Source organism: Dermochelys coriacea, chromosome 4 (genome assembly GCF_009764565.3).
Source record: "Dermochelys coriacea isolate rDerCor1 chromosome 4, rDerCor1.pri.v4, whole genome shotgun sequence".
In the NCBI taxonomy this organism is placed as follows: domain Eukaryota; kingdom Metazoa; phylum Chordata; order Testudines; family Dermochelyidae; genus Dermochelys; species Dermochelys coriacea.
Genome location: NC_050071.1, coordinates 16,342,560 through 16,364,915, shown reverse-complemented (window position 1 = coordinate 16,364,915; position 22,356 = coordinate 16,342,560). Strand labels below are relative to the sequence as shown.

Below are 22,356 nucleotides of genomic sequence, written 5' to 3'. Positions count from 1 at the left end.
TTATTTCCCTGGTGTATTTTCCAGCTTTGGAATGGGCTTTAAATAGTCAGCTGCGTCCAAATTGATTTGGATGGTGCTTTAAAAATGAATATTCAGCTAGTTTTATTAAATCCTGAAAAGGTCTGGCTTGTCATAAGTTTTATGCAGATTAACTACTCTTTTTAATAGGACTTAAGATGCTTTCTTCTGGATAATCTTTGGGCTCATTGTTAAACCTCTGACATTATCAGTGACACTTACAAGCTATTATTAAAATTATGTGTCAAGATATGTACCACTGTTCAACATGTAATGATAAAAGGAGGCACTAATTTAACAACTGCAGCAGTCTTCTAACAACATCATGGTCTAAACCAGCCTTATTCTAGATGTCACTGGCTGTATGTTATTTCTACAGCCTTGAGATCTCCACCTCCCAACTTCAGACATGCCCTAGGCTTTTAAGATCACTTTCGCTTAAACTTAGGTTTTCTATTTAATGCTACCATGCTCGTCAGGAATCAGAACTGTGTGGCGATTTATAATTAGTTGTCAGGCCTTTACACTGTAAGAGAGGGAAGACTCTCCGATCATTAACCCTTGGAGGAGAACAACTACTACAGTAGGAAAGAGGAGTTTGGGAGGAGCTTTCTGTTACTAAGCCAGTACTCGGAACAGTAGTTTACTGCCTGAGGGGGCTTCACTGGCCCTGCAGCATGTGCTTAAAATGTTTCCCTGAATCAGGATGTGTAAGGTGCTGGCTTATCTGCAGCCCATGAAGGATCCACTGTCACACCCAGAGTCTTTCTTGGCACAGTTTTACTTCGCAAACTCAAAAACACCCTGGGCTACAGCTCTCAGGGGATTTTCCCCTTTGCCTTTCCCAGCCCCTCCTGTTTCTGGACCTTTGGTAGGATCCTCTTTTAACTGAGCACTGCCTGCCAGGGCTTTCTCCTTTTTTTCTGCATTACTCCAGCTTCCCACTGCCTCCCCTCCCAGGGGACTTTGGCAGCCTCTCCCAGGGAACTTCTGCCATGCCTGCCTCTGGCAGCTGGCTCTTTTTAGCCCCAGGTACTGCCCTGCTGACCATTGGATGCACATCGGTTTTGTATATTGAATGGTGGTTTGGAGGAGAAAAGTTGCAAATGAGTAAACTAAACTAAAATACTTTCAAGAGACGAGTTGCAGTGGAGGGGTGAGAGGGAGCTTGCATTATTTCATAATGGTGGAGAAATGTCGAGAATTAGGTTTTGGGGAGAGGGGATGAGTTTTTGTAATCCAGTTATGATGATGTCCTGATGATAAAATTTGCTTTTTCATAACTGTATGTGATGTTGATGTGTCATAACCAAGATGTCCGTTTGTTAGAGCTGTTCTGCTTGGATATGACTCCAGTGTAATTCCCACTGATTTCAGTGGAGTTTTGCTGGCATATCACTGGAGTAATGCGGCAGCCAATAAGGCCTTGAATCTGCAGCCATAGCAAAACAGATTTTGATCTCGGCTAAGATGAATTGACATCATGCAGAGCTATGAAAAAACCAGTTTGATCATCAGGAAGGCATAAATTAATCGGGTTTAAAAACTCATCCCCTCCTCACCAAACATAGTAAAACTGGAATAATGCAGTGGTAACTCAGGCTCACAAAGTAGCATAAACACAGGAAATCCTGAACTTGTAACTAATCACCACCATAGCTAGTACTAGTCTGACGCTATGCCAGTTGAACATGAAATGCACAGAATATTTATCGATCTACATTAAAACATAGTGTAAAGTATTTGAACATGCTGTATTTTTGTTGTTCAGGAAAGGGCTTGTTGGGCTGTGAAGTGTCACAGCAGAAGACAACATGCCATATTGTAATTGCAAGGCAAACAAAGTTTCTAACTGCAGGGCAGTTCTTTCCAGCAGCGTTCAAAGGAAATACAAGCTGTAGATTAAAATATGTACAGATTCGACGTAGCATCGCTTTGGAAAAGTTATCCAGCTATAACATGTATGTCCAAAACACTGCATGGAAGAAAAAGTCACGGGTTTTGGCCTAAAGATAAGCAGTACACGGCAAGTCAGAAGCTTGACAGCTATGAAAGAAATGTACATATTTGAACTCTTGACTTTCCATTGGCACAGCTCAGACTGTTGTTGGATACCTCCCAGTAATTCCTTATGTAGTGGATCTAATATTACTTCCTAATGAAGTAGCAATCTGCATGCTGTCTTCTGGAGTTCTTTTTAATGGAATTAGAAATGTTATATAGATTAAGTACAACAAAATATCAGACTAAGTTCATTTTGTAATTTAACTTGCCTTGAGTTGTTTCCTATGTGGATGGGGGGAATACAGTAGTTTCCCCTTCATTTTTCCTCTTTGGTACTTGCACAATCTTTAATTTTTGTAGGCTGATGAATTAAAAACTTTTATAAGTACGGCAACGTCTGTACGGAGCTTGAGAGAGGCAAAAAATTCTTAAAATAAATCCATTTGCTTGGCAAACCACTGGTTTTGTTGGATTAATGCCAGAACATATTTCTGTTCTCTCTATATCTGGCTGCTGGCTGTAGTTTGTTAGATACCCACAAAATACTGCCTGTAGATTTATAGTGTGGCATTTCTGACAAAGTGGTACGTTTTTAGATAGCAGCATGAAGCAGGGTGATGTGGCAGTGTCGGCTGATGTGGCAGTGTGCGTACAAAATTCCTCTTCATCACAGTTATAGATGGTATGCAAAATGATGTTTGTACCCAGATAAACTTTTTTTTTTTGGGGGGGGGGTCGGTACCGGGTGCACTAAAAGGAGATTTGACTTGGGATTTTTCTATCTGTAAATACGAAGCACTGTGTTATGCGTGACTAAGAGCTCAGGGTGAAATTCACGCCTGGGCAGAAGGCATGAGGCCTGTGCACCACTTAAGTCACCCTGAACACAGCTAAATTGGGACTTACATTCACTGACGGTGAAATTCACCCCTGAGCAGAGGAGGGCCGCAGAATAGGTACAAGTTTTACATGGGTATTTCTGTTTGATGATTCTTGTTACTTTTTCATTTAAAAGTGAATTTAGTTGAAAACAAAAACTGATCAATAACGCAGAGCAGTTATAGAATCTACATTTAGGGCCAAGCTTGTCCCTGGTGTAAACTAGTGGAGTTGAACCATTCATTCCAGATTTACCAAATTGGCACAAGGAGGTATAAATTGCCATTTGCCCTACATTGGATTCTCTGTCCATAAGGGACAGTTTTAATTCCTGTTGAGGACTCCATAGGAGCCCATCTGGTGGAGTGCACTGAACCCCATCTGTCCTGACAATGCTTCCTTCCCAGCCACTGTTATCTATGTTTTGCACTGTGCTGGTCCCAGTGGGCCTCCTGGTGGGGATGGAAGTTGCATTCGCTTTGTGACACAGAACCTTCCCTTTCCCCCAGCAGATTTGGGGCTTTCAGGGACCTGTGCCTAAGTTTGTTAGCTGATGCTAATATAAACCCTGGCTGCTTCTGCCCAAATGTCTGACCCTTAGAGTTTTTAAAAAAAATGATACCCAATTACATTTTTAAATAAAATATTTGAAAACCATCTCCCCTTCTTTTTAACTGCCGAAGCTTAAACTTAATTTTCCATGATTCTCCTTCTGTAGCTGCAGGATATCATAAGCGGCTAAAGTAGAGCAGAGATTTCCCCTTCCTTCCTTCCTTGCTGTAGATATTTCTGATGTCATCCATCCTTGCAGAGAAAACCCAGAGCCTTTGACTCAGCTTCTCGAAGGCTTGTACAGGAGGAACTAATGTCTGTTTTAAAATAAATTGTTGTTAATATCTCTTTATTTCTACTCCTTTAATAGGCAGGTTTTTAAATGCAGGCTTTGAAACTATCTTTGTAGTTGTATCCAGCACAAACAAAGGGTTCTCATTCTTTGAAGTCAGTGGCAAAATTCCCATTGACTTCACTGGGACCAGAGTCAAGACCATATTCTTCTACCTTTTTTAGCATCTTAAAGAGCTTTTGAATTCATCTCAACTCAGCTTCCGCATTTCAGCTGATGTGTATGCAGAGGAGATGGCAATAATAAGATCAAATAACTTTTAAATTGAAGCAGTGCTCCCACACAGTACCGTATTTTATTGAAATTAAACAATCTGAGTAAATATCTACTGACATAAAAGTTCAATTTCCTGGTTTACATGAGTTATGTATACTCTAGTTTCTCACTGAAAGATTACAGTAATAGATTTTGGATGTACAAGCTCTTCAGGCTAAAATCCTGCTTGGTTTACTCATGCAAGTATTGCTGTAAATAGGGCAAGCAGGATTTGCCCTGTGCAATGAATTCCAGGCTTTTGTTTAAATGGAAGTAATTGAGAGGTTGTAGAGTAATCGTTGCAATCAAAATAGACTGGCAGAGAAGTACAGGGCTTCCCATAATGCAGCTGCAGCATCATTGGCATGCTTCCAAAATGGATACTGTGCTTTACATATTCTGCATTTAAACTGACACAGCGTATTTGTACTTAGTTCACTCCATAAAGTGAAATAAGAATGCAGGTCTCAGTTCAGCAAGGTATTTAAGCATGTGCCTAACTTTAAACACATTGAATAATTCTGTTGAAGGCATGGTGTTGCTCACATATTTAAAATTGGTTATGTGCTTAAGTACCTTGCTGAATAGGGACAATATGCATGCATGCTAATAAGTGTGTGTGTGTGTGTGGGGGGGGGGGGGTAATAGTGACAAAAATAAAAGAAGGGATCTCTGAAAGGCCTGATGTTTTAATAATTTTATTAATGATCTTGAAGTGGAGCTTATTTATGTAATTCTCAAATGACTCTGAATAGGAAGGTTTTATATATGAAGACAGAAAAAGATTACAGTGGCATTTAAAGACTTTAGAAACAGTCGCAAAAATAAGAAAACAAAATTCAATTTGGGAAAATGCAAGCTAATGTGTATGGGATGAGATAAAGCAACATACAGATGTTCAGATGGTGGGAGAAACTGAAAAAAGCAGCAATATTGAAGAGACTTAGAGTGATGGAAGGTGGCAAATTATATCTGAAATTACCCGGCAGCCCAAAAGGTCAACTCCATTTTGAGTTGCAGGCCCAGAGGAACATCATATTATGGAGAAGTGAAATGATGATGATTCCTCTTGATGCATGTCTACACCTGGAGATGTTGCATTCAGTTGTGGGAACTTCATTATCAGAAAGCTACTGACAAACTAGAGAGATTTCAGGGAAGAGGCAAGGGATTGACTGTGAAGAAAGGGGATGTAACTAGAAGTAATGGGCCAAAATTAAGAAAGAAGAGGTTTATGATAAATATCAGGACAATCTTGCGGGCAGCCAGAGTTATCAGACTGGCATTGCCTAAGGGAACTGGTGGAAGCTACATCACTTGGGACAAAACACTGATAAAAGTACAGAAGGGAACTAACTCGAGTTTTCAGGGAGATGCGTTGGCTGATGTACTAGGTGGTTTCCATCTTTAAATTATTTGGGCCAGATTCTGCCACACCCTTCCATTGCGTTTCCTTTACTCTGCATATTCCCATTGATTTCAGTGGATTCCTTGTGGAGTTAAGTACTGTTCAGCATAAGTCAGTGGCAGAATCTGCTTGCTTTTATGAACAAAGCAGAGCACCAAAATTAATAGACACATTTAGACGTAGACTGGTTTGTCTGAGTGTAGGGGCAGCCTTGGTACTCTTGCTCCCCTGAGCTTATGGAGATCTAGTTGCAATGCAGAGATAACATGGTCTGACTGCACTGCATGCTGTGGTTATAATGACCTGACTTGCTCTGTCTTCAAGTGATGTTGGCTTCATTTTTAGGGTCTATTGCTGACAATGTCCTGTCCAAAATGAATCGCTATAGTGGTCTAAGATAAAGAGAGAGGAAAATCCAAGTAAAGTGTGGTGGTGGGGGGGTAGGAAGGTAAAAGTTTGATTGTATGTATCCCCAAAATTGTACTCCAGTTCCAGTTTTGGAACATCTTTCTTACATTCTAACTTTTAGTCTGAAAAACACTTACATAAAGAGCCATGCAGGAGAAGGAGGCTTTAAATTGTTACAGCTGATCATTTTGTTTTTAATATATAGTGACCAGTTTGAAGATTATTGGAAGGAGCACAAGATAGTATACTTTTTCTGGTAAATAATTTTAAAGGTATTTTTTACAGGCGTCACCCCAATAATTAGCTAGAGAAAATGAAACAAATGATCAAGTAAGTCATGTAAAACACAGGAGGTGATTGTATCACTTAGGCTCTTTTAAAAAAAAAAACAACAAACTTTTATAATAGTTAATTGTCCCAAAAGGGCAACAAACGTGGTGGAAAATGATTTTGCGTGCTGCCAAGATTGCATGAACCAGCTAGTGCCCAGCACTTGGTTTGATATTTTTGAACTGCAAGTACCAATTGTGAACATGCTTTTAGTTGGATATTAACCAGACTCCCCGACAAGAGGAGCTTGTGTCATTGAAATCTTTGTTCTTCCTGTTGACAACAGCTGCTTCGTTTGTTTTTTCACTCACTTGTGAATGCTAGGGAAGCTCAGAAGGACCTATGAAACAAAAACGGCATTGTGCAGCCTTACACTGCCATTCCTCAGGTCCTTAACTTTTTAATGTTTCTTTCTTTTGGGCCATCTCTCTTCCTTCCCTTGACCATTACTTTGTAATTCGGTTCTGTCTCAACCCTTTCATATAAAAAATCACAGAAAAGAGTCAGAAAAAAAATCTGAGTTAAATAATACAGACAATAAGCCTGTACGTTAGTTATAGAGGATTTCAGAACATAGCCTAACTGGGATTTTGAAGTCTAATTTTTTTTCCCCATTTCCAGAGTACAATATCTTACAAATTTCTAAAACTGTTTTCTAGGATGAAAAAATGAATATTCTACTGGCATTTTCCCTTGAGAAATTCAATGATTTCTCCTAATTTCTTTTGAACTTATTAGGTCCTTGATGGTTAAGGACCATCTTGCTTTTCCTTTTTGCAGGTTTCCCCATTTCTCCTGATCTTCGTTGTTTTTCCTTTATTTAAACAGTTTGTCCTCAAACCTGGACCGACTCATTTATTTTCTTTTCTGTTTTTTGGTGATATGTGACAACACAGACGGGCATATGTATTTTCTCACCCTCTGGTCTGTACTGAAAGTTTGTGGGAATGTACTACTTGCATCCCTGAAGCACAGATTTAAAAAAGAATTAACTGCTCTGAGTGAAAGGTTTACTGACTTTTTGCTCTGAGTCACATCTGTATAAGGCCTTTCATTTCTGGGTTGTATTTTGTTTAAAATTTCTCTGAAATTTATCAGTTTATTACAAAATTTAAAAAAAAGATGAAAATCAATGCAAAAAAATTAACTTCACAGTTTCCTGGGTAAATATTGAGGTTAATATCTGGGGACAGGAGGCCAGAATAAAACCAACAAATAGAGAAAAGTAAGAATATTGAAAGTAAAAGCAGTTTGAGCCTTTATTTTCTTTTAAAAATAGCTTACTGTTGTCACGCTTGATATAAGAGGCTTCAGTACAAATTCCAAAAGATCCAATTGTTGACTCTCTCTCAGCAATTTTTTCGAATTATCTCTTCTAAGGCCTGCTCTCGCTCCTGCAGGCCTAGAAAATAGTCTCTGCACGTCAGCCTGGTGGGACACTGAGGATGTAGGAAGCAGCCCTGTTCATAAACACATCTACAGTGATCCAAAACTTGGGTGAAAATTGGTTTAAAAACAATGAAGGATAGCTTTTGTAAAACCTGGGAATGTTTTGGGAAAAATCGGTAAAAACGGAAAACGAAGGGCCTTGCTTATTTAGCGCTCCAAAAAATGCAAATTTAGTAATTATGAAAGGACCCAAATTAACAAACCAAGTTATTAATGTTATTATCTGGTATTGACTTAACTTCTAGAGACCTCAACTTAGATTGGGGTTCCATTGTGCTAGTCACGTGCAAACACAGAGTAGAGACAGTCCCTGCCTTGAAGAGCTGACAATCTACATTGTCAGGAGAGAAAAAGGGTGGGGGAAGGGAAGTCCCCATTTTACAGATGGGGGAATTGAGGCATGGAGAGAGTTTGATGATTTTCCCACAATCACACAGGGAGTCTGTGGCAGAACTGCGAATTTTACCTACATCTCCAGAGTCCTAGTCCATAGAGCAAAATCCTTTATGCACAGAACAATTACAGCTCTGCAGTAGTCACTGATGCCAGCCATATAATGCACCAAACTTTGACCCAGGGGAGTTTAATTATAGGGGTGAGAGGGTCTTTCAACCTCCATGACCATTCAGCCTTTCTGGTATGGAGAATTGTGCGTTTTTGTGGGTCTTAATATGTCTGCTGCTTCACTAAGGGTATGTCTACACTGCAATTAAAAATCCGTGGCTGGCTTGTGCCAGCTGACTTGGGCTTTTGGGGATCGGGCTATGGGGTTGTTTAATTGCAGTGCAGACATTCGGGCTTGGGCTGGAGCCTGGGATCCAGGACCCTGCAAGGTGGGAGGGTCCCAGAGCTGGGGTTGCAGCTCTAGCCTGAATGTCTATACCACTATAAAACAGCCCCTCAAGCCTGAGCTCCGTGAGCCTGAGTCAGCTGGCACAGTACCAGCAGCAGGTGTCTAATTGTGCTGTAGACATACCCTAAGAGCTGGGCTGAGAATATAGTTAAGCCCTGGAATAGGCTTTCAGGGGAGGTTTTGGTGTCCCCGTCATTGGAGGCTTTTAAGAACAGGTTGGCCAAACACCTGTCAGGGATGACTTGGTCCTGCCTCAGCACAAGGGGGTGGCCTAGTTGACCCCTCAAGGTCCCTTCCTGCCCTACCTTTCTATGACTGTACGATCAACTTGTGTCGCAAAGGGTACCCAATAGCCATTAGGTGACAATGACTTTCCCTCACTGTTGAACTGGGCAGGATTGAAATTGGTGATGAAGCGTTGAAAAGCTCTGTATCTCATTTGCCGCCTCTTGAGCTGCCCAGTTCCTGCCTTTGAACCACGTAGTCCCACTTCTTCTTCACCTTTCTTTATATTGTATTGTTTTACACCATTCTTCAAATAAGAAGTCTGGCAGATTTGAATGAGTCTGCATGCCCCGGGATTGGAATATAGGTAGTGGTACATACTTCCACGCTCATGCCCTGGGAGAGGAAAGCATCCCTTTACAGGAAGGGTGCTTCAGTTCTATTGAAATGAATGGGAATTAAGCACATACTTAACATTGAGCAGGTCTTTTAAAAACTTTTCTGAACTGGGGCTACAGAACGTTGACATGTGGTGGTGGCAGCTCCTAGCTTTACCTGGCCCAGGAATGATCGAGGTGATTTCTGAACTTAGGGATTTCTGTAAGTCACTGAGGCCCAGAGCCTATTTATGTACCTGACTCCCATTGAAACCAATGTAATTTAGACAGACTCTGAGGATTTGGCCCGAGTTCTGTTCTGACACTGTTCTATCCTCTATGGTCATAGCTTCATTTTAATTGAAAACACTTTGAAAATAATAGTGAGTCTCTTTAAAATGAATTTATTTATTGCCATCAACAATGCCTATCTGCTACGCTGAGCACCTTGGACATTTATTTAAAGAAACAATGCAAGAAAAACAAAACCAGCAGAAAAACTCCCGCAAGATTCCACCCCAAACCCACTCCAGTAACTGGGGCTGTCTCCACCAAACTTCTGTGTCCAGTAAGTGAAAGCATACAACTCTCACCCCACCGTTGCTTTCCTTCCCTTTCTTTATAGTTCCTTGAAGCCTATCAATGAAAAGTGTTGGTATTTTGAGCCCTGTTTTCTGATTTTGAAATCTAGTCTCGGGCGTTGGCATGCAGCACCAGATTTAAGAGGAAGAGTAGGAAAATGTGTGATGTAAAGCCAGACACAGCTGAGATGTGTGCACTGGGGTACTTGATACTGTGACTACTCCAGTCTGGTTTACCGACAATTGTCCTCATTGTCCGGCTATGCTGGAAGAAGGACAGAAGACTGGATGTGGTTTAATGAGGCTGCACTTTATTCCTAAATGTCTGGGCAGATAAAACTGGACAATGGAGGTAATTCCATAATCATTTACATATACCCGGGGGGCTGCTGGCAGCCCTTGCCCTTACTCATCTTGCGAACCCACTGCTGGGACCTTGCCAATCCTCCCTTCAAATGAGAGTTAAGGGGTGGGACTATAAAAAGAGGGGGAGATTGACTCATAGGTGGACAACAGCCCCCCCCCCCGCCATTTCCGGTCCTTTAAAGAATCCTGCCTTTAAATCCTTTCCCAGTCTGTTCTGTCTGCTCACCGGATCCATTCCCCAGGGAGTACCCGCACTGGACAGCTGCCCCACGCTTACCTAATGAGTCGCGATATTGTAACCTAACTCCCCATTATATCCCCAACCCGCTGCGGGGAAAGTGAAACACCCCCCCTCGACCTCGTGTTGGTCAGGCTGGTGGTGAGGGGGAAAAATTCTTTTTCCGCCTCCTGAGAAAGAAGCAACTAGCATAATAGCCACAATTGTTCGTGATGACACCCGGCATGTCCATTACTTCCAAGGCGGGGAGGGGTGGCTACAGTTCAATGGTCTAGGTGGAAAAAAAGAGGGTTTTTGCTGCGCTGTTGTGGGCATAAATAGCCCCTTTCTCTTCCTGGCACCTGGGGGGTGGAGGGGGGCACCTAGGTTGGTGTCCCCATACTGACCAGGTATGGAGCTGTCTCCATGTAGCAGGCAGCCCTCTGGCTTCTCCCTCCCCTTCCCCCTTAAAGGGGAACACACCTTTTCCGACAACCCAGACAAAAGGGCGCCGCCTGCTTAATGTGCAGTGAGGTCATTCACAGTCAGCCGAAAGGTGTTCCATAAAATAGCGGACAGGGATAGTTGCTGCTGAAGGAGACTGGCTTCCTTTTTCCATCCCCTTTGACCCCTCTTGGAAATGAAGCATGTCATATCTGTGCCCCATTCCTGCTTTCAGTCACACTAGTCTGGGAGCCAGAATTTTAAAATTGCTTCTGAATTTAATCTCCTGCATAACAGCAGCATGTTACATTGGCCAGTCACATTTGTGGTAAGTTCATTACACAGGCAGACTGCCACAGTTGTGCTTGTATCTTCTGGGATATGTATAATATATGCTGAACCAGAGCAATCATCCTTTATAAAGTTTCTGACTTGGCTCTGCTCAGTAAAACTTTACTTCCCAATTACTTCAGATTACTCGAGCAGTAGACACTTTAACAATTACCTGTAGATGTAAACCTCCCGTTTCTTCCTCCACATATTATGTATTATTTACATTGTAGTTGTAGTCATGTTGGTCCCAGGATATTATAGAGACGAGGTGGGTGAGGTAATACCTTTTACTGGGCCAACATCTGTTGATGAAAGAGAGAAGCTTTGAAGCTCACACAGAGTTCTTTCTCAGATCTGGGACAGGTACTTGTCTTGGTCTGTATTATTTAAAGCATTAGAGAGACAGCTTCTTTTGTGTCCTTAAAAAAGCACCTTGTGTATGCTGTTTTCATGGGATGTTAACATGTGGCAACCATTTTATGTTTGTAAGTATTCAGTATATTACTATCGCTTCATTGCCTGGTGGTTTTGCTTTGTTTTCCTTATTTTATTTTTTTTGTGTGGGAGTTAAGAACTCCTATGAAAAGAAGAAGAAGGAAAAAAAAAAGGGCTGCCACGTAATGTGACTGATGTTTAATATGTTTGCCTAATTAACTTTTGGCTAAGGATTCTAACCCATTAAATAGCTAGTTAGTATATGTTTCGAATAAACACATCTGGTCCTGCAATGAGTGAAGGTTCTGCCTGTGTGGGGGTGACAGATGTGGCAGTCGTTTCCCCAGTTCTCTTTTTTAAATAATTAACACCACACTGGTGAAGTAGCCATAGACAGACAGCCTCGAAGCCAGCTGTTTAGTCTCAGAGCTGTATCTATGGACATGTGCCTCATCTCATTAGTCTGCTCTGTCTATTGCGTTCCCTCTTCTTTGGCATTTCAACAAACATGTTTAATCCTAAGAAACATTTAAAAAAAAAAAAACAACAACTTTGGATGCTTGGATTTTGGTCTAAAAGGCAGCAGGGAAGGAGGGAGTATATATCAGGCCACCCATGGGGCATATAGGCCTGGGCTCTCAAGCTTTGGAGATGCCAAACAAAGGGCATTTGAACTAGTCCCGCCCAGGTGTTTCATTATTTGGAGTTGCTGAGATGGGTTTGGAAACAGCCGTTTTTGAAAGACACAATGTCTTGTGTTAGTGTATTTCTTTGTTTGATATATGACTTTACTGCCTGGAACAGTTGGAAATTCTTATCAATTGCAGCAAAGAGAAAAACTAACATTAGCTGTATACATAAGGGATTGGACTTCGCCGGTCAAATGTTCTTCGATTTTTCTTATCTCCATGTTTGTGGTGGTTTTAAAGTTCTTTTTCAGTAAAGGGTGGGAGGAAAAAAGGTCACTTGCTGGTCTATTTAATTTATGTATATATTTTGCAACAGGCTAATTTGCACAAAAATAATTTCTTAAAGTGAGATTTAAATTCATGTTATCAAAAGGGCATGGTAAGATTTATTCTTACTTTCAGAGGTCCATGAACCCTGATCATTGCATGTCCGTACCCTAATGGTTAACATGCAGCTGTCAGTAGTTCTACTGATATGGGCTCAGTCTGTGACCTTTGTTTTGTAAGACATCAACAATAGCACAGCTGCCCCTGCATAACTGGGATCTCAAACCTGCAATTTGGCAAGAAGAACAGAACAAATTGGTTAAATATACATAAACGCATTGAGAAAGAAGGAAGAACAGAACAGAATGAACCAGTGCATTATTCTACAACTTGTTTGATGGGGATGATTTAAGTAGGCATATGGTATAGTTAATGTGCTTTCAAAAACATTGGCCTGATTCTTCACACAAATATGTAATAAATATCTAAATAAAAAAGAGCTGATACAGTGTCAGTAGTTCTCTTGAAGGAGACACAGGAATGTTTGTAGAAGTGTGTGTGTGTGTGTGTTTGGGGGGGGGGAGGAAGTGATGGGGATGTTGCATAGATTTAGATTCCCACAGAAAGTGTAATTAATTTAGTTTTGAGATTATGCAGTTGTTTTCTGACAACATTGTATGCTTAAAAAAGCAAGGAAGTAGTAAGTTAAGACAACCATCACACCCAACATGATACCCATTTCTAAGCTTTAGTAGCCAATTGTTATCGTAACGCTAGTCTGCAACCCCCTTAAAATCATCTTTAACCTACACTTTTTCAATTCAACCATACTGTCACCTTTAACGCACACATTAAAGAACTGAAAACCACATGGCAATGCACATCCTTAATTTTGACCTTCTAATGCTACATTATTTAGTAACTTAATGACAATGGTAAGTTAAAATTAGTCTTCATATTTCAGCATTCCAGATGGAGAGCGAATCCAAAGCAGATTACATACTCAACCTTTTTTAGCTCATTAAAAAAGCACTAATATATATATTTAAATTGTGATGCTTAAAAATATCAGATCAGCTAATAATCACACAGTACTTCACAAAACTATACAAGAATACTATTCCAATTTTTTTATACACACACACACACACACACACACACAAACTCTGATATAATTTCTATATGCATTGCTAAACACATTAGATAATTATGGATCAAATTGTCTGCTTGTATAAATGGGCGCTACTCATTTAGCGCTGCACCAGTTAATGCTCGCAGAGCATTTGACCCTGTGCATTTAAGAGGCTGGAGTTAAATGGTGTGTGTTTTTTACCTTTTTTTTTTTTTTTTTTAAAAAAAAAATTACATGTAACATAAATAAGAGGGGTGAGGATGTGAGGCTGGAGATGATTTAGTGTTCTTTAGTGGGCTTATTTGTGGAGTAACCATTTTAAATGACAATATTCTGAATACCTCCCCCAATTTTTTGCCCTTGTTGCAAAAAATGAGAATTATGAAGAGCACACATCAAATATGAAAGATGAACCTCAAGGAATAAACAAGATAGGAAGTTGGTTGTAATCTTTTGGTTTGGTTCAAGGACCTTTTTGTGTCCTATAGGAACAAATGACTGAGTGCTTCCTGGGAAGTGCTGAGCATTATCTTTTTTGAACTGTTGAACTCCTACTTACTGCTTTGCTGGATTAGTAGTGTTAATGTAGCCAAAGTGCTTTTTACTTTCCGAGTCCAGTTTTGCCCACAGAACAAAATCCCTCATTAACTTCAGTGGGAGCTGCTGAGTGCTCAGCACTTTTAAAAATCGGGTCATTTTATGTGCCCAAACGCGGGTATAGGCAGGCATTTGTGAAAATCTTAACCAGATTGACCACATGTATTGTCAGAGCTGCCGATCCAAAACCTACCCAATCACCTTTCCCATAGAAAAAAGGATCAATACAAATTGATGATTGGTAAGATTATCAAGTCAAGACATGGTTTCTTGAGCCATTGTCTAACAGGTGCTTCCTTAAGGAAAGCAAAAAGAAAAGGAGTACTTGTGGCACCTTAGAGACTAACAAATTTATTAGAGCATAAGCTTTCGTGAGCTACAGCTCACTTCATCGGAAAGCAGGCACCCAGCTCTACTTAAGGGAGGTGTCAACAGCGTCCTCTAAAACTGGTTTCAGCACTTCCTCTCTGACCCTCACCATCCATGAAGTGGGGCGAACCAAGTTCCTAGGTTGTTGTCTGAAGTTCCCCATTTACCTTCAGAACCTCAGAGGGTGAAACCTTGCCAAAACCTAAGTAGAGAAGACATTTGATTTGTCCCTTTCAGGCACTGTGTTGCTGCCCTCCAGAGCCAGATAGTTCATGCAGGTATGAACAATCATTTCCAAAAAGGAACATGAAAATTTCTCATATTAAGAAAAACTCGTCTCTGTCACTGACAGTCCAGCAGCTGGAGCGATTCCTCAATGTGGGTTTCTACTAGAAGCTCTGGTGCGGGTGCCGAATGCCTTGAGCAATCCTGCAGCATATAACTTCAAAACCCCTTTTATTCTGGAATCGGTCATACTTGGCACATGACTTCGGTCACTAGGGCTTTAGCTGCCTTTTCTTTCAAAGGCCTCCTGTACCATGAATGTTGAGGACACAAATTTGAAAGAGGGTGTTTGTGTCAGCAGGCACTCAAGTTGTGCAAACCTCCCCAAAAGCAATTTGGGAGATTAATTTGAGCTCGAAGCCAACAGGGAGTTTTTTCTGAGGGCTGCAGGGTATGACCTAATATCTATTATAAATATTAACTTTTGAAATATTTTAAAAAGGACATTTAGTTTGACAAGATTAGATTATAATGGGAAATATTCACAGATGGAAACATCTTCAGTGAATTGTATAGGCATGCTGGCTGTTAAAGACCTGTGGATCTTATGTTAAGATCACTAGTAATTTCTAATGCAGTCCTTCACTGTCCTCACTAGGGCACACAGTGTTCCCAATGCATTAGGAAAGACTGCATGAGCAGAACTAAGTGCTTAATATTATGCAGTGGCCATAGAATCTTGAGCTGAATTAATAGACTGATTTAACATAATAATGACTCTTCATAGCATGGCACTGCAATTTCCCATGATTCCATGAGATCAGAGCTATTGCATTGATGTCCTCCAATTCCCTGTCTTAAATTCACAAGTGCTGCCAAGCGGGGAAGTGTTCAAGGACTTTTGAACTTCTACCAATTCCACCAGTATATCAAACAGTCTGCAGTGGAAGCTTGATATTGTTGGGACTCTAATGGGGACTGGGGAGACAAGTTACACTTTGGTAATGTTTTATGCTCCGCTCAACTAAGAGGATGGGAAAAGACTGCATTCCGTTTTTAATTCTTTAAACATTTACAGAATTGAAATCATTGGCTTTGCATATGGGGTAGGTTGTGTTGCTGAGGGTATAAAATTAATATTGTATTTTTCCCAAAACAAGTGTCAAGAATCTGAGCAAAAATATCACCATTGTAGAATATTAACTATCTGCAGTACTGTCTGTGCTCACTATTGAGTAAAGTCTGTCCCAGGCTTCTCGGACACAGTATCAAGGTACTTGCATGGTTTGAAGCACAGCTCTGTGGGAGCTCACTGTGCCCCACTACCTGCGACTTTTGGAGCTGCAGCAGGGGAGCTGCACCAGTCACTCCTCCTCCTTGAGGCAGGGAAGTGAGACAGCAGGAGCAGAGCTTCTGCACCAAGAAGGAGAAGATCTGCAGCCATTAAAGAGCTTGCAGAATGGAGGAGTATGCTGTTACCTCACAAGCCAATAGATCTCTTGATTGCACAACCTGCTCCCCGGATACACTGTTCTTCAAGTATCGCTTTGACTCTTGCATCCTCTGGAAACGTTGCTGTTTATTTCCTGCATCATGTGCCTATGCAGTACCTCCTTGCACTGGGACCATGATTTGTCCCTAGTTTCAGACAGATTAATGGGAATTTCATAAATAGTTCTCTGAACCACTGCAGATTATGGTCAGGTTTTCAAACTGACACCCAAATCCATACTAGTATTTTTTGACACAAACATTGAACAAGTAGTAACTCTTAGTTGTACTGCTCCAGGGCAGATGAGGGACCACAGTGTGATTCAAGGAATCAGAATGTGGTCCCTGATTCCTTACTTGTTCCAGGAAGTAATCTGCTCCAGCCTATAGCTGCTGCTGATTTCCTTTCTCTAGGTGTCAGGCACCCAATATTGCAAAGGTTTCAGTAGAAGGTATGGGTGCTCAGCTCTTCTGAAAAGCAAGCTGCTAATTCAAGTGCCTAAGCATAGGTTTAGATTTGAAAATTATGGGCTATAACAGATTCATGGAGCTGGTTTTACACAGATATGACACCATATTTTCTCTGTAAGAAAGTGGCGTTTAACCAGTCGAAAGGTGTCAGACTCAAACAGGGTAGCATTGGTGAGAAATGGAATCTTCCAAATATATGTTCATTTAGAAACAGTGATGGGGTTTTTTGAGTGTGTATGTGTGAGGTTTTTGTGTGTCTGAGAAGGACAGATGTATTCAGAGATTTAAATGTTAATGGAGCATGCAACTGATGTTTCTTTATAATGGGACCATTGTGTGTGTGTGTGTGTGTGTGTGTGTGTGTGTGTGTGTGTACGCACATTAAACAAAACCATTTGACATACGTCCTCATGCTGGGATTTGGATCCATCCATGTGGACTCTTGCACTATCAGGGATCTGATTGTGGGGCTGGGACCATAGTACTGAACAAGATTACTTGTCCCACTAAATTGACCACAGATCACTCTCCCGTTGACACTAAGAGAAATAATAACATGCCGTCATTTAGCTCAGACAAACCCTTCCTCCATCCCAGTGCCTGCTTATGAGTGTGACACTTTCTCTCTCTCTCTCTGCCCTGACTTCTAATATCAAATATAAGGTAGAACTACATGCAGTTCACTGAGGTAGTTGCCTTAACAAAATCCCCCTTTTTTAGTGCATAAGTCTATTTCCCCCCACCCCAAAACTATGTGCAGCGTTTTAGCTATTTTAATGCTGGCACTTGATTCCAAAATATCTTTAGTCACCATAATTTTCATAACTTTTTGAGCAGTTGCCAATTTAATTTTCAGTGTGTGAAAATTGGAGGTAAATTATTTATTACTTCCAGCAAATGTCTTTCATGATTTTATTTAATTTTTTCATCTTTTTAATGGATTGTAAAATGGCAGTCTTTTATTGGATACTCATAAAGTAAGGAGCAAATGAATACTTTGCAAATAGATTACTGTGGATTGAAATGTCAGCAATATTTCACAGGATACGAAATTCCTCAGACCAGAGCTGAACTGACATATGGCAATGGGCCATATTTGTCCTGTGTAACCATAAAACATAGCCGGACACAAAGAAAAAAAAATTGTGACTTTTTTAGGACTTTTCAAGTTGCATTTTTTGTTCATTATTTAGAATAGTGACCAGTGGTTACGACTGTTGCAGCTGAAGTTGTAAAACACTTTCCATTATAAAATCAGGTTTACCCTGAACTACCTGAAAAAGGAAAAAAGTGCCTTTTTGGCTGAAGTTTTCCACGTGTGGTATCTGGAAAAGTTCTGCTAAATCCTCATTGGCTATTTTTGAGCATGGGGGTGAAAAAAATATGCCTTTTCCCATTCTAAAACAAGCTCATAAATGTGAACTATTGGGAAATTGCATCCTGGACATACATAGCAAAAAAAATTGTTTAACCCATGAATACGTTCACACCTAGCTAATTGTACATCCTTTTTGGTTCAATGCTTACAAGCTCCTCAGGCCCATCCCCTTGGGCGTGTGGCTAAAGGAGGAGACCATTAGACAGGAGCAGCACTGCTGGATAAGTATCCCACTTGGAGATCAGGGGAATCAACTGTTGTTTTTTCTTAGCCTATACATAGTAGATCCCCAGGAGCAAAGCTTGAAGGAGCCCAGCGGCTCCTCCACCAGCCTCTGGAGGCTCACTCCAGCAACCCCACTGAGCAGGCTGTGCATGGGGAAGCCAGCTGGCTTGCAGTGAGCCAGAGGAAATGGCAAGTGGGGCTTGAGGTCCATGGTTGGGGCCAGTGAACCTCCATTTCTGAATCTCTGATTATTGTCCCTTGGGACTGCTGAGATAAAGTTGCTGTGTTAACCTTATCATCTACAATGCCTGACTTTTTGAGATATTTAACTAGAGCAGACTGGAGCAACTTCTAAGGTTTTCCAAGTTTGTTTCTGTTCCCCATTGGAATGAAAACAAAACCTTCCAAATGTTCTTGCGAAAAGGGAATCCTGTCCAAATGTCCACTTTTAATTCAGGAGGAAGTGTCATGCCAGGCTGGTGGTTTTAGGCCCAGGTTCAAGTCCTTGCCCTCCCAAATTCAGAGCAGAGTGGGATGTGGGTCTCCTATCACCCCAGGCCAGTGCTTTAACCTCTGGGCTATTGAATGTGAAAGTCTCTTGCTCTCTTTCAGCCCTCAACCCACAAAAAGATTTTCCACAAAATGTTTCGGCTTCAATGAAACCAAATTTCATTTATTCAAAAATGTTCCAAACAGCTTTTTATTTTAACTTCAGATCATTGTAGTTTTTTTCACTGTTTCCATAGTTGCTTGTAAAGATTGTGGGACAGATCCTCCATTGGTGTAAATTGGGTTACATCATTGATGTCAACAGAGTTATGCTGATTTACACTGTCGGAGGATCTGGTTTTTTTTTTTTTTTTTTTTTTTTTTTAATTTAACAAACCCTACTTGTTTTGATACTACTTTGTCATCAGTATGTTATTTCTTCTCCATTGGTTTGTTAGGGAGTTCTTGTCTGTTTTGTCTGTGTTCATGTTTGGTAAATGTCTACGTTACCTGAGTGGTGGTTGGCAGCTGTGAGATTCCAAATGTCTAAGAAGAAATTCTAACAGTACTAAAGTAAGGGCGCTGGGCGTATTGGGCTAAATATAATTGTGCATGTCAGAAATAAACTTTCAAAGGATGTAACTGTCATAAGTTGATATTTGAATGTACAGCTAGTTACTTGGGTGCACTTGGATATCCTTAGATTGCGAAGACACAAAAGCATAGACTATCCTCCTTAAATGTTTGGAAAGCAGCTAGCAAGCTGTAGGTGCTCTCATAAATAAATAAATAAATACATAATAAAATAAATAAATTAAATATTTGTTTGAAGGTCAGTGTATCTCTTCAGATTTACAAAACCATTGTTCTAGCAGTCAGGCATTTGCAGAAATGTTACCTGGCAGTTTAAGTCGTGTTCTCTTAAGCTTCAGTCATGTGCTCCCTGGGACGAAACCTTTAGTAAAGGTCTAAATTCTATAGCCAAGATTTTAAAAAATTCAATAATGATTTAGGGTGCCTCAGGTTTGAGTGCCCCAACCTAAGACGCCTTTAAAACAGTTAATACGTCATGTTCATGTGTGTAAATCTTTTCTCTTGGGTGTTTGGGAGGGAGTTGAAGGTATAGGTTGATATATTGTGAGATTATCATCATCATCACAGTGGACTGGCACTGTGTGTTTATGGCCAAGCATGTCAGAAATGTTTTCTGGATTTCTGGATTGTGAAGGGCATAGGCAGATACCAAAAATCAAAATAAATAAAACATTGCTTATGTCCCTCAAACATGACAACTGCAGGAAAGAAATTATTTTGTATCTTGACATGTTGATAGTTTTGAGGATGAGACAGTTATCTGTCTGAGTTCACTCTATAGCTTCAAGAACTGAAAGAATATGATCAACTCCTCTGAAAATCTTGGCTGGCTTGCCCCTGCAGCTGTATATCAAGAAGTAATCTGACATAGAAACTGGTTCTTCTGAGTTGGTTAAATTTGAGTTGATAGCTGATGTGTTCAGTGAGCCTGTTGCTTGAGATTTTTGTCAGAACATTTGACAGCTAAAGGTTGGTGGAACATGCAGCCTGGCAAATGGCACTAGGAACCTGATCCTGCTCAGATTGAAATCCACGGGGATTTAACCTTTGGGCCTGACATAAATGTAATCTATGCCCGTTGTAAGGACACAACATTGCCATGCAAAGAGACTTTATTGTAACTGGAAATCAGATCTTTTGTCTTCAGTATGGGAGAAGGATTAAGTCGTAGATAGTGTCAAAAGCAGCTTTATCAGCAGTGTCCACACAAGAATATGGGGTGCTCTTTATTTTAACTGTGTGTGTGTGTGTTTTATTTGACTTCATTTATCCCACTTCTGAGATCCTGTTTCCAAATCACATTTAATAATAAGTATTTATTCATGTACCGTGTCAGTTGTGCACAAGATGTGTGGTGCAGTCTTCTGAAATCAAGCGTAGGAGCCTGAAAGTCTATCCCTGACACCAGCTGCTCACCACAAACCCTGTGTGGCCTGGGGCAAATCATTTAAGGTTAAAATTTGCAAAACTGGGTGCTTTCAGTTCTGCTCCTAAATCTCTATTTACGCAATTAAGGGATCTTATTTAGGTCACTAACATTGGCACCCAAGTTTGATGATTTTGGCCATACCCTTTGCCTTAGTTTTCCTGGTTTGTAAAGGGGTAGATAATAGTCCATGCCTACATCTCAGGCATGTCGGCAGGACTAAGTCGTTAGGCTGAACTGTATGTCCCTCATCTTCTCTCAGCGAATTGCGGTCTGCGTGCCCCTCATGGTAGTAAGCCTGTTTGGAGCAGGTACACAGAAGGTTACCATCTGTATACTGCTAGGCATCTTGACCCTGCTGACACGGGTCACAAAAGGAGTGGGTGGAACCAGAACCCTCTGAGTTGGTTGCTAATTCAGCACATTCCCTGAGCAGTCCCTTGCTGGCAGGGCTGGAGTTTAAAACCACCATTCCTGGTGGAAAGCAGTGATTGTATTGCTGCCCATTCTCACTCTGGGGTATGAATCCCTGCTTGAGCTCAGCTGCCGCAGTAGACACGAATGGATGCCCTCTGCCCCTAGTATAAAAATATTAGCTATTATGTAAGATTTTTTCATATGTCCTGTTTGGTTAAAAGGAGTTTCTTGATCCACAGCGTGTTTCTTGTAATGATTGGAGAAGCTTCTGTACTCTTAAGTATTTCTGCCATCTTCAAGTTTCCTGTGGTGTTCAAAGTGCCAACTAACGTAACCAGAACAGAGCTTCACCTATTCGTAACAACACTGTGTGACCCTACCATGTTCCAGCAGATGCTCGTGAGGCTCCGAGCTAGGAAAACGTGCCTCAGGAATCACAAAAACGTGGAAGCTGCAAAAGCTACCACCTGGAAAAAATGTTAAAAAGCCCCATAAGAAATCTAGGGAAAGAACTGGCCTTCCAATTGCTTGTAGATTAGAGGCTGATTTTAAAAAATCCAACACCAACAACATGCATTTCCCCACAATGGAGAGAAGGGGAAAAAGACTAAATGACTGAATGTTGCTTCAAATACTAAGTTAGGGCAAAGTTTAAGGGGTTTGAAGTCTTTAAGATTGGGATTTTCAAAGAAATCTAATAGAATAGAATTAGGTACCCAACTTCCAATTCAGTGGGTTTGAGACTGTCCCCATGTATTACTACAACAACTGAGCTCATCTGAGGTGTTTGAGCTAACAATACCCTCCTTCATGTTGTTCTGCAAGCTACACTGTTTGCTCTTGAGAAGAGAAGTTTGTGTGAGGGGGTCTGGGAGCAGAATAGGGGAAACTAGTGTCGGAAGGGTGCTGGCAAAAGGTCGAGAGAGGTAGGAAAAGGTTGAGGGAGGTGCTTTTCTGGTTGGATATTTACAGATGTTGCCCATGTCTATGAGCCTTGTTTTGTGATGATTCTAATAAAATAATTAAATATCTGTCTTTCGAATGAGTTAAAAGTTTTTAAGGGAGGTGTAATTATAAAAGTGAATAAATAATAAACATTA

The 22,356-nt window shown here is 40.8% G+C and overlaps 1 protein-coding gene across 2 annotated transcripts in view; it reads left to right on the top strand.

Annotated features, from left to right (window-relative positions):
• ANTXR2 (ANTXR cell adhesion molecule 2) overlaps positions 1-22,356 on the top strand; it is a 174,281-nt gene that overhangs the window by 45,623 nt on the left and 106,302 nt on the right. The gene's annotated exons all lie outside the window — the stretch shown is intronic.